Genomic DNA, 10,740 nt, shown 5'->3' with positions numbered 1-10,740 from the left:
ACAAGCTCATCGTCTGGGCCCATTGAGAGATAATGAAGTTCAAAGAACTAGGACAGTTACATTTAAATGTCTTAATTTTTCTCATAAGATGCTACTTTGATCTGCAGTGTAAAAAGTAGGAACTATTTTTGGGGAAAACAATAGACTACTGCTATTTCCAGATCACTCAGTGGAAATAACCAGAGATAGGAAAGAGATTTCTCCAATATGCACAAAACTGATTGAGATAAACCGCAAATTTGCATTAATATATCCAGCTCGTTTGCATAGCTTTGGTGACAAGAGACATAACGATTCTATGTCGGTGGAGGGAGCAAGATCTTTTTTGGATAAAGAAAAATAGATGGCAATATTACCATCAAGAGCCACAGACGAAACCATCCATACCAACTGACTAATTGATTCTGATTTTATCTTTTTTTTTTTTATGAAATGGTTATTTAACAAAGCACTATAGGATAAGTGTTAAACCACCGTATATGAATTAAATAGTTTTAAACTTTTAATAATCAATAGTTTACAATTATATTATATAACACAAAGTGTGAAAGGTTAAAAATAATCACATATCACTTGATTGAAGTATTTATGATAAATTATTTTATATTACTATTTATGGAATTTTTGTAATGAAAATATAACATTGACAATTTTATTTGTAAAATAGTTACAAGCACTAAGATTGAAGTTGTTATATATACAGTAGAATGAAGAGACACTTGAGAGTATATTACTTAAGTAAAAGGGTAAAGATTAATATTTGATTAAAATAGTACGGTTTTAATGGTTCAATTATCTGTCTTATAGACTAATCTCTGGCACTAAAGATAGCAATGATAAGAACTTGATTTACTGGTTTAAAAATTCTAAAAAAAATTCTCTCACCTAAAATAAATGAGAATTATGGTGTTATGTAGTGGATTTTGTGTTTTTAGATGTTCCATTTTGTACAAACATCTTTACGGGTTTTTTTATGGTTGGATTTTTTTTTTTCTACATGTTTTCTGATAAGCCTGATTATAATATTAGAGCTTGAGCTTATAAAGAAGAGGATTTAGGTACTGTATGTAAAAGAGGGTATAGGGAGGGCCCGATCAATATATTAAAAAAAAGAGTAGGTACCTGATTAAAGCAACTTTTTGTCGGATATGAAAATGGCTTAGGTAGTATGATTGTTCTTAAGTTTGGCTCATGGATTATAGGGGATATTATCTCCCTGATAAAAAGAAGAAAAGTATTGACTTATATTAATAAAACTCAGGTGCATGTTACCTTTTTACAGGAGACACATTTAATATCTGCAGAACATGCTAAACTTACTATGCTTCGTCAGATAGTATTTATATCTGCATCTTATACTTCTAAAGCTAGAGGGGTAGCCATATTGATTCGAAAAGGGTCACAATTTGACATACATTTTAAGTTTATTGACCCCTCTGTGAGAATTGTATTATTGGACATCTCAATTGAAGGGACACGTTATACTCTTTGTAATCTATATGCCCCAAATACATATAGTACATTTTTTTTTCAAGATGTTTTAAACTTATTACTCCCATTTGATACTAATATAATATTAGGGGGTGACTTTAATATAGTCGCTTCTCAGCATCTATATAGAACAAGAAAAGAAAAAAGATGTCAAAAATATCCATTAGGAATTTTTCATCTTGCCACACAACTTCAATTGGAAGATGTCTGGCGTATAAGAAATCCTACTACTCTAGATTATACTTGACTTTCTGCGGCACATAGATTTCTTTTTAATTGCTAATACATTACTGACCAAGACACAGGTAGCCCAAATAAAACCAATGAGTATGTAAGATCATGCATTTATCTGGATTAAGGTTGACGGGTTAGTTCTAAGAGGAGACTATCATCATTGGTGCTTCCCCACTTATTTAATGACATCAATTAAATTTCGTAAGATGCTAGAGACAACATGGGAGACGTACCAAAAAAATAAACAAAACCATGAAACAAACCCAGCTATTTTCTGGCAGGCAGCTAAATTAATAATACAAGGGGAGATAATATCTTTTGTGAAACAATTTAAAAGATATCAATCTGAGATATACATGGTAGCGCAAAGGAAGTTAACAAGAGCACTTCATAGACTGAAAGCAAATTCATCTCCTCGAAATAAACGTTTATATGCTCAGAAAAAGGAAACCTTTGATAAGATTGTGACCCAGTTGGGTAATAAACATATTAATAGAAGTAAATATCAGTTCGATAAATATGGAAATAAATCAGGGAGGCTTCCTTGAAATCTTCTCAATGGTAAAAGAGCTAATATCAATATTGTAGCTCTATTAGATGACAATGGGACTATACATCATAAGGGGGAAGCTATTATGGATATTTTAAAGAATTTCTATAATAACTTGACGTGAAAGCCAAACAAGTTTTCTGGGAAAAAATTGAAGTCCCTCAAGTGACAAGAGATCAGGAGGAAATATTATTAGCTCCAATCCAATCACTGTGAAAAAAGTTACTCAACCAATGAACCATCTAAAACTCCTTAAAACCCCAGTTCCATATGGATTTAGTGAGGAATTTTATAGGATACTTCAGTCACATATTATCGAACCATTAGTGAATTTATACAACTCGATTATGGAACAAAATCTGCTTCCCCTCTATTTTAATAGCGCTATTATAAAAGTTGCTCCTAAAAAGGGAAGAGACGCTATGGACCCTGGATCTTACCGCACAACTCATTGTTAGATACAGGTTATAAGATTTTTACAAAGATTATAGCGGAATGATTAAAAATGATTCTACCTTCTACACCGAGATCAAACTGGGTTTGTTTGGAATAGACAATCAGTGACTAATGTTCGAAAAATATTGATGATAATTCAAGCTATTGAAATGTCAGGGACTCAGGAACCAAATTTGGTAATATCATTAGATGCTGAGAAGGCATTCGACAGGGTGACCTGGGACCATGTGTTGGAAACCATGTCTAAATTTGGATTTCCAAAGGATCTTATACAAATTCTCTTTATCTTGTACAAAGTGGACAGAACCCTTAACACGGGTTATGATTAATGGATATATTTCATCAGTATTCGCAGTACAAAGGGGAACCAGGAAGGGATGCCCTCTCTCACCATTGTTATTTGATTTGGCATTAGAGCCCTTGGCAATTTCTTTAAGGGCAAATGAGAAATATTAAAAAACAAAGACAACCAGCGCAAATATCACCAGATACTAAATATATAGACACCTTCAATGAATATTATGTAATGATAAATTGAAAAATAACTATTCAGTATTGATAGAATCCCAGCCGGCTATGGAATGCAAAATGATTTATTAAAATATCACATTCAATAAAAACAATAGATACACATATACTCGTGATTAATCACAATAGTGAAAAAGGCTGGAGGTAATGAGACCATGTGTTCCCTATAGTTGCATAGGACAGTAAGGTATATATAGATACCAACAGGAATGATCATCAATGATATAAAGTTCAGACTCCGATAGAGAGTAAATAGAAAATAAGTTCCCAACAATAATGTAACTCGACTCTGAGAATCGGGAGCAAATGAATATTGAGGGAGTGATGAGAGGCAATGATGGAGTATATAACTCACGATTTTTAGGTGGCCGTGCTCAACCCTTGATGTTCCTTGTAGATGACAAGCAGACTTGTAATGGGTGCGCACCCTCAGATGTCTGTCCAGGAACAAAGTGATGTGAATGAAAGTTCCTAGCTCCGTAAGTTCCTTTCTGTCCGGGTATAGTGTTGGCACAATAGACACTCTCAAAAGCTTTCGGAGTATAGCAGAGAGGTATATACTGACACGTTTCGTCTGTCTATGGCAGACTTTATCAAAGCTGTATAATTTGGTGTTCAGTCTCTTTCTATATAAAGCCACAGATCCATTTGTGATAGGTTAATATGTAATCAGTAAGTTCAAACACTTGAGAACAAACTGGAGCTTCTAAAGATTAACTCTTTAATAGAACTGGTGTTTAGGTAAATATATCACAGCAATAAAACAGCAATAAAGCAAATTATTAAACATATATAAATATAGATAAATATAAAAGTAAAAATGAAAACATCCTAAAAACCGACTGGAATGCTAGAAAGTGGGAGAATGACACATGAGATATATAAAAGGATCAAAGTAGCTTCCAAAGATTATAAATTGGCAATATTTGCGCACGACATATTGTTAATGGTATCACAACCAGATATGTCTATACCTTGTATATTAAACACCATAAATAATTTCTGACATATAATATAGCAAATAGAAATGGCGCTAATGATCTGATATAATATCAAAATTAAAACAGTGTATAAATCTGAGAATGTCTTCATATAATAGAATCACATATTCACACAAGTCCAGAATCACACTATCCAGAAAAGATGAGCCTTCAATATCCTTAAGTTCTCAAAGTCTATAAATGCGCATAACGGTGATGTGAATCCAGGTATTGTATTCCACCGATGTACTTATGTAAAATGGATATAAAAAATGTGTCATAATATGATGCATATAGAAATAATCAAGCACCTTTAAATACCCAAGTGGTGTTAGTTTTTACTTATTACCACCACGTGCAGTCAATCAATACCTTCTAAATTTCAAACTTACACGGGGGAGATCTTTGATCCAAAAGATTCAAAGAGGCATACACTATTAAATGAAAAAGTCCCACCATCACCCACAAATAAAATAGCACCTATTAGATAATTAGCCGGACCGACACTCCTCCTTTAAATTAATATCTTACCCCCCCTAGCACATTATATTAAGATCCTCTCTGCCTTCCCTCATACATTATATTAAGACACCCCCCTCTCTTCCCTCACACACTGTATTGGAAAGGTAGACTCTTCTGTCTGCCTCTCTTACATCTCTGCACACCTGGGACATCTCTGCACACAGGCATGCCTGTCATTTGGTGCGCGTCAATGACGGGAACAGGAAGAGGCCACACATAACAGAAGGGAGAGAGGAATCATCATCATCATCAACATTTATTTATATAGCCCCAGCAAATTCCGTAGCGCTTTACAATTGGGAACAAACATTAATAATACAATACTGGGTAATACATACAGACAGAGAGGTAAGAGAACCCTGCTCGAAAGCTTACAATCTATAGGACAATGGGAGTTAGAAACACAAGGGCATGTGCTACATCATATTGCACAATGGACTAGCCAGACTGCAAAGGTAAAAGTACTGAGTGGGCTGTGTGTGTTGCAAAGTTGGTCAGAAGGTTGTTGTCTTGCGTTAGCTGTGTAGAGGAGGGCAATAGGGTAATCTAGGGAGATTAAGATGATGGTTGAGGAATATCATAACATTGTCTGAAGAGGTGGGTTTTCAGTGAACGCTTGAAGGTTTGAAGACTAGAGGAAAGTCTTACTGTGCGAGGGAGGGAATTCCACAAATTAGGTGCAGCCCGGAAAAATCCTGTAACCGAGAATGGGAGGATGTGATGAGTGTGGAGGAGAGACGTAGATCTTGTGCAGAACGGAGGTGACGAGTAGGGAGATATTTCGAGACAAGTGAGGAAATGTATGTCGGTGCAATTTTGTTGATGGCCCTGTATGTTAGTAGAAGAATTTTATATTGGATTCGTTGAAATACAGGCAGCCAATGTAGAGACTGACAGAGTGGCTCAGCAGAGGAATAACGGTTTGTAAGGAAAATCAGTCTAGCCGCTGCGTGCAAAATAGATTGTAGGGGTTCAAGTCTGACTTTGGGAAGACCAGTAAGGAGGGAATTGCAATAGTCGATGCGGGAGATGATGAGTGCATGAATTAATGTTTTTAATGAGGACACTGGAGATGTAAGAAATGAGTTGTGGCTGATGGTGGATGTGGGAGGAGTAGTTAGTAGTATTAGGGAAAGTAGGAGTATGGAGAATAGGAATAGCCTTTTTTAAAGAGTTGGTTTTCATTAAACACTTACACATGTGAAGGGTTGTACAGAGTGTGAGAGAAGAGGTTGGTAACTCCATAGTCGTGGAAATCCATAGTAGTAATTTTGTAGCAATAAGTACAATGGTGTATTATAATAGAGAAGGTCACCAAGAGCCCTCAACTGCTATATCCAAGTTTCCATAAAGAAAACTTCTGCTACAAATACTTATCATCAGGGTGGCTGCTTAACTTTTTCAGCTTGATTGCCTATGAGAAAATTGATATCCCAACTCTCCCAACATGAAGACCTTGCATTACTACAGTGTATAGTATGATCAAAGACTGACAAACCCATTCACAGACCAGTTTCATAAGCCAGGACAGTGTATAGAGATTCCTAATCACAGAATGGGCCTGATTCATTAAGAAAAATAATGCAAAAAAACAACAACTTTGCTCTTTGGCAAAACCAAGTTGCATTGGAGGGGAGGTAAATTTAAAATGTGATAGCAGATTTATTTTATTGAGGTAGGGCTTGTCCTAGATCAACTTTAAATGTCAGTGTAAAAATAAAGCTATCAAGTATTTGTGTGCTACATGAAAAAACAGACAGTATTTATCTTATGTGCGAAATAAGCTAATTTGCACCCCTTGCATTGTAACATGGTATGACCAGGAGAAAACTTACTCCTTTTTTTGCCTTACTTTCCTTAATGAATCAGGCCCAATGTGTCTTTATGGTGTCTAAGTGACAGACATGACAAATAGGGTTTTTTAAAATAGAAAATGAGCTATGACTGAGTGCTCAGTTTACAAACACACTTATTTGAATCTATGTGGGTCATAGGGAGCTGCACACCAACTGCACCAAGTATACAAATAACAGAACAAGATACTTACGCGTACCATGAGGCCTGGGGTGGAAGTAATGTTGCACAAACACTGATATGACACACTGTGCACCAATCACTACTAGCACAGAGCGAGAGGTTTCATCTTTCACTCCTAAACAATTCCACCACCTCTCATTCCATACAGACACCATCAAGTCAGTCAGTGCAGGACCAGGACACAGCAGATTAGCAACTAACAGCAGGTCTTAAGGTAAGCAATGATTGTTCATTTCTTATTTTGGAAACCAAGGATAAGGTCAAGATGAGTACAGGTCACAATTTGTGCTATATATTATGGCCACCCAGCTATGTCATGGGTAGTATAGTATAAGTACCTTTTACTAACATAGTCATTGGAAATGTAGACATAATATAGGCACTATATTTATATTTTGTGCACTTCCACTGGCATACCCATTGGACACCCACAACATCTCATTCATGATCAGTCAGCAGCCACATCAGATAGAATTAAGTACAGCGAAAAACATATAACTTACAATAGTATATACATTTTGTCACAGTGATCACCGGTGCTCTACATTAAATAGGTGATCTGAGTCTTAATGGATCATCTCATCCACAGGACCCATCGTGTAGGAGCATATGTTTATATACACTATTATAGACTGTGAGATCTTTGACATCCTAGTCTGTGGGGTTGTTTTAGAACTTTCAACAAAACAATCTACAAAATAAAGTGTTAAAAAAGGAATAAAAAATAAATGATAAAAATATTAAAGGTGATAACATAGAAAATAAAAACATACTTACCTAAGATGTGCCATTTGCCAGTCTGTCGAGATCCCCGATAGTTCTAACTGTCCTATGCTGCACTTCTCTTATCTGATCTGTCACTGGTATGAAGTTATGAGAGATGAAGACATTAAAAAGGGACATTATTACAAAAAAGAACATATATTTTAGTATTTCACAAAGTCCTAATAATTCTGTTCCTACATTTGCATGGTCATTTAATAACACTCTATGGTCTATTGACCACATACAGACCAGCCCTATCTGTGTGCTTTCTCTGGAGAGAGGGAGAACCAAAAAAGCCCTGTCTATCCTCAGGAGTTAATGCAAATTCCACATAAGCCAACGTAAACTTTAATTTCAGTTACACATATACATGTAAGGGCCTGTGTACATATATGTGTTCACCGCAGACAGATCACACCTACCACAAGCAGTCACAGTGAACAATGCTCCCTATGAGAAACTATTCTCTCCTTTATTGTAAGTGGAATTATATTTTTTAACTCAGCAGTGCTGGATCATCTGCTACACTAACTTGGTAAACTTTATTTGCCAATTGCTGTGGTTTTGACTCCCATGACAGCTGGAACCATGAAGCCTGAGGAGAACCCAGCAACAGTGTAACTAGCGCTGTGGTAGCCCATTTAGCTGCTGAGGGAAGCGTAGAGTTGCCCAAAAACTCCCTACCCTCAAATCACTGTCTTGCCTGTATTAAAAGACCTGTAGTCTAAGACACAGTCTATTTGGGTATCTGCCTCTGTTTTAATGAGATTTGACTTCAATAAAATGGCCACTTGTTCTTACATTTGGCTCTAGTGTTTCTTTTACTTTCATGAAAAAAAAATGCAGTAAAGGTAAGTCATGTGGTATATTCTACAGTTTCTTGTCTGCTGAGAGTGATGAAAAGCACGAGATCAGGCCTGGAAACCTGCGTATAATTGGAATATTTATATATTTTACATTGTACGGTCTATATTTTACTGTTATTGCAGCAAGTGTTTTTTGTTGTTACTTTTTCTTTGAAACTATGCATTTGGAAACCCCCTGTTAGAAATCATCCTCAGCTCTGCTTTCCCTATTAGTGGTATAGTATAAGAACCCTCTACTGACTAGTTATAGGAAATGCTGGTAGTATGGCTCTCAGCTATGCACTACTAGTCATGGGCACTGGTGGTATAGTATAAGCACCCTCTGCTGGGCACTATTCATGATCATGAGCAGTGTTTGTATAGTATGGGCATACTCGGCCCATATGACATACTCTGCCATATATGGACACTACTGATATAACATGATCAACTGCTGCTGGCCTATGCAATTTTGGTTTAATAATGACACCCACCATTACAACATGTGCTTCCACTTATCATTATATATTATCATATGGGCACTTCTGTTATAATATGAGTGTAAGAATTCTACAATATTTGATGGGCACTGCTAGTACAATATGTGATTTCCTGGTCTCTGTGTTAGACTATACATAAACCTACATGTGAAGCAGGAGATAGTGGTTTACCTGAGCAACTTTATATCCCTCCAATGAACTATTGTTTCCTTCTGAAACTGTATATATTACATAATGTCTGGTAAGATTTTGCAAGTCAAATGTGGCCATGATGTATTCTGACAGCTGTTACATGTCTTCTGAGGTGTGACCAGAGACTAAAGGTGTGTTTCCAGCATCTGCTGCCTGGTGCCAGGATCCGGTGGTATAACTAGTTACCAGTAGGACAAATGTACATTCTCAATTTCATGAGTCAGTGAGTACTGGCTAGAAACCCTCAGTGGTGATAGCATCTACTTTATTACTCTTGTGAGGACAATATAGTTGTGTTAATAAAGGACAGTTTGCTGAATCTTCATGTCTTAAATAGTCAACTTCCTTATTGATATTATTTTGCTAAATATTTGCAGGATTATTGTGTATAAAAGTGCAGCATTCCTGACCTATTACAGCACATACAACCTCCTTATCTACCTAACAAATCATCCAAGACCATCCTATTTTCAAGAGTTAGAATTATATTAGCTCAGTCTTGCTCAGTTATCTTTTCTAGTTCTGAGGTAGATTCATGAACTATTTTATCTGGAATCTCTGATATATCATTTACACTGTGTTTAGGTATACTCCATCTGGTAAAATGCTATTCCAAATACTCCTTCAGCCTTACCTATCAGGCATCTTTTCTTACACATTCTAACAATCACTAAGGGTAAAGACGGAGAGTGTCACATTGCTGGCAATATATGAATAAAAATTTCCTGATCAGTCAGGTGGAAGCCATTTATATCACTTTCCACATACAAGTAGGGTGCATATTATAGAGGTAAATGAATAGCACTACTAGCTGTCCCAGGTATCTTATGTGATGTATGCTGGGTCTAGAGAGTAACTCCCAAAAACAATATGTAGTATTAATAGACCTCAGTGCTCAAACCACATATTTTTTTTCATTTTTATGCAATATTAGAGTAATATACTGTCGCTGTGATGTTAAACTTATTAAATGAGCTGTCGCCCTAAGTCAATAGTACTCTGGATCAAGGATTACTATCTTAAATTGTTGTTGTACCTCATGTGTATCATCCACGGTCTGATACTTCCCAGGGGGCTGGTTGGTATGTTGGTTGATATCTTGCCTCTGGGAAATCTCATTGATTATTGTCTCTGTTTACCTGACACACATCAGAGGGGAATACATAGCGTGATACTGTATGGATCATTAGTAAGTCGGGTAATACACTATGCACTTACATTTGGTTGATAGAAAAAAATGTCCGTCTCCAAGAGTTCAGTGTTATGTGATTCTTTTGCATGATCTCCCTGGTTTATGTTGTCCCCAGGACCGTTTTCAATGTTAGAGACTATCTTGTCTTCTGTGCAGTGTTATGCGGTCTGCATTCTCATTGTGTTAGGATATATAGACCGGAAAGAGCAGAGAACCGCATATAGTGTAAAACTGTATTATGATGGAAAACCACGTAGACTACTATACACTTACTGAGTGTTAGATTATCATTTTTCTCCTGTTCGTATGTCCGAGATATGTAATTACCAGCATGTATATAGATAGTCATGAGGAGGGTGTCACAGCGTTATACTTCTTTTATTGCACGATTAAAATCAAACGTATACAATATGCACATAGGCCTATATCCTCCTTTAATAATCTGTAG

At 36.2% G+C, this 10,740-nt stretch overlaps 1 long non-coding RNA gene across 2 annotated transcripts; it reads right to left on the bottom strand.

The window, feature by feature from the left end:
- Nucleotides 1-5,260: 5,260 nt before the first annotated feature.
- On the bottom strand, nt 5,261-10,448 carry LOC142098692 (uncharacterized). Of its 2 annotated transcripts, none has more exons than XR_012678396.1 (3): nt 10,319-10,448; nt 7,576-7,658; nt 5,261-5,456 (listed from the first exon to the last, which is right to left on the bottom strand). It is a non-coding gene; the product is annotated as an uncharacterized LOC142098692 (long non-coding RNA). The 2 variants fall into 2 exon arrangements; XR_012678397.1 differs by lacking the exon at nt 10,319-10,448 and adding an exon at nt 10,137-10,197.
- Between the last annotated feature and the right edge of the window lie 292 nt (nt 10,449-10,740).

The sequence above is a fragment of the Mixophyes fleayi genome, chromosome 7 (assembly GCF_038048845.1).
Source record: "Mixophyes fleayi isolate aMixFle1 chromosome 7, aMixFle1.hap1, whole genome shotgun sequence".
NCBI classification, from domain to species: domain Eukaryota; kingdom Metazoa; phylum Chordata; class Amphibia; order Anura; family Limnodynastidae; genus Mixophyes; species Mixophyes fleayi.
Note: the sequence above shows the minus strand (reverse complement) of the source record. Positions and strands in the feature narration are given on the sequence as shown.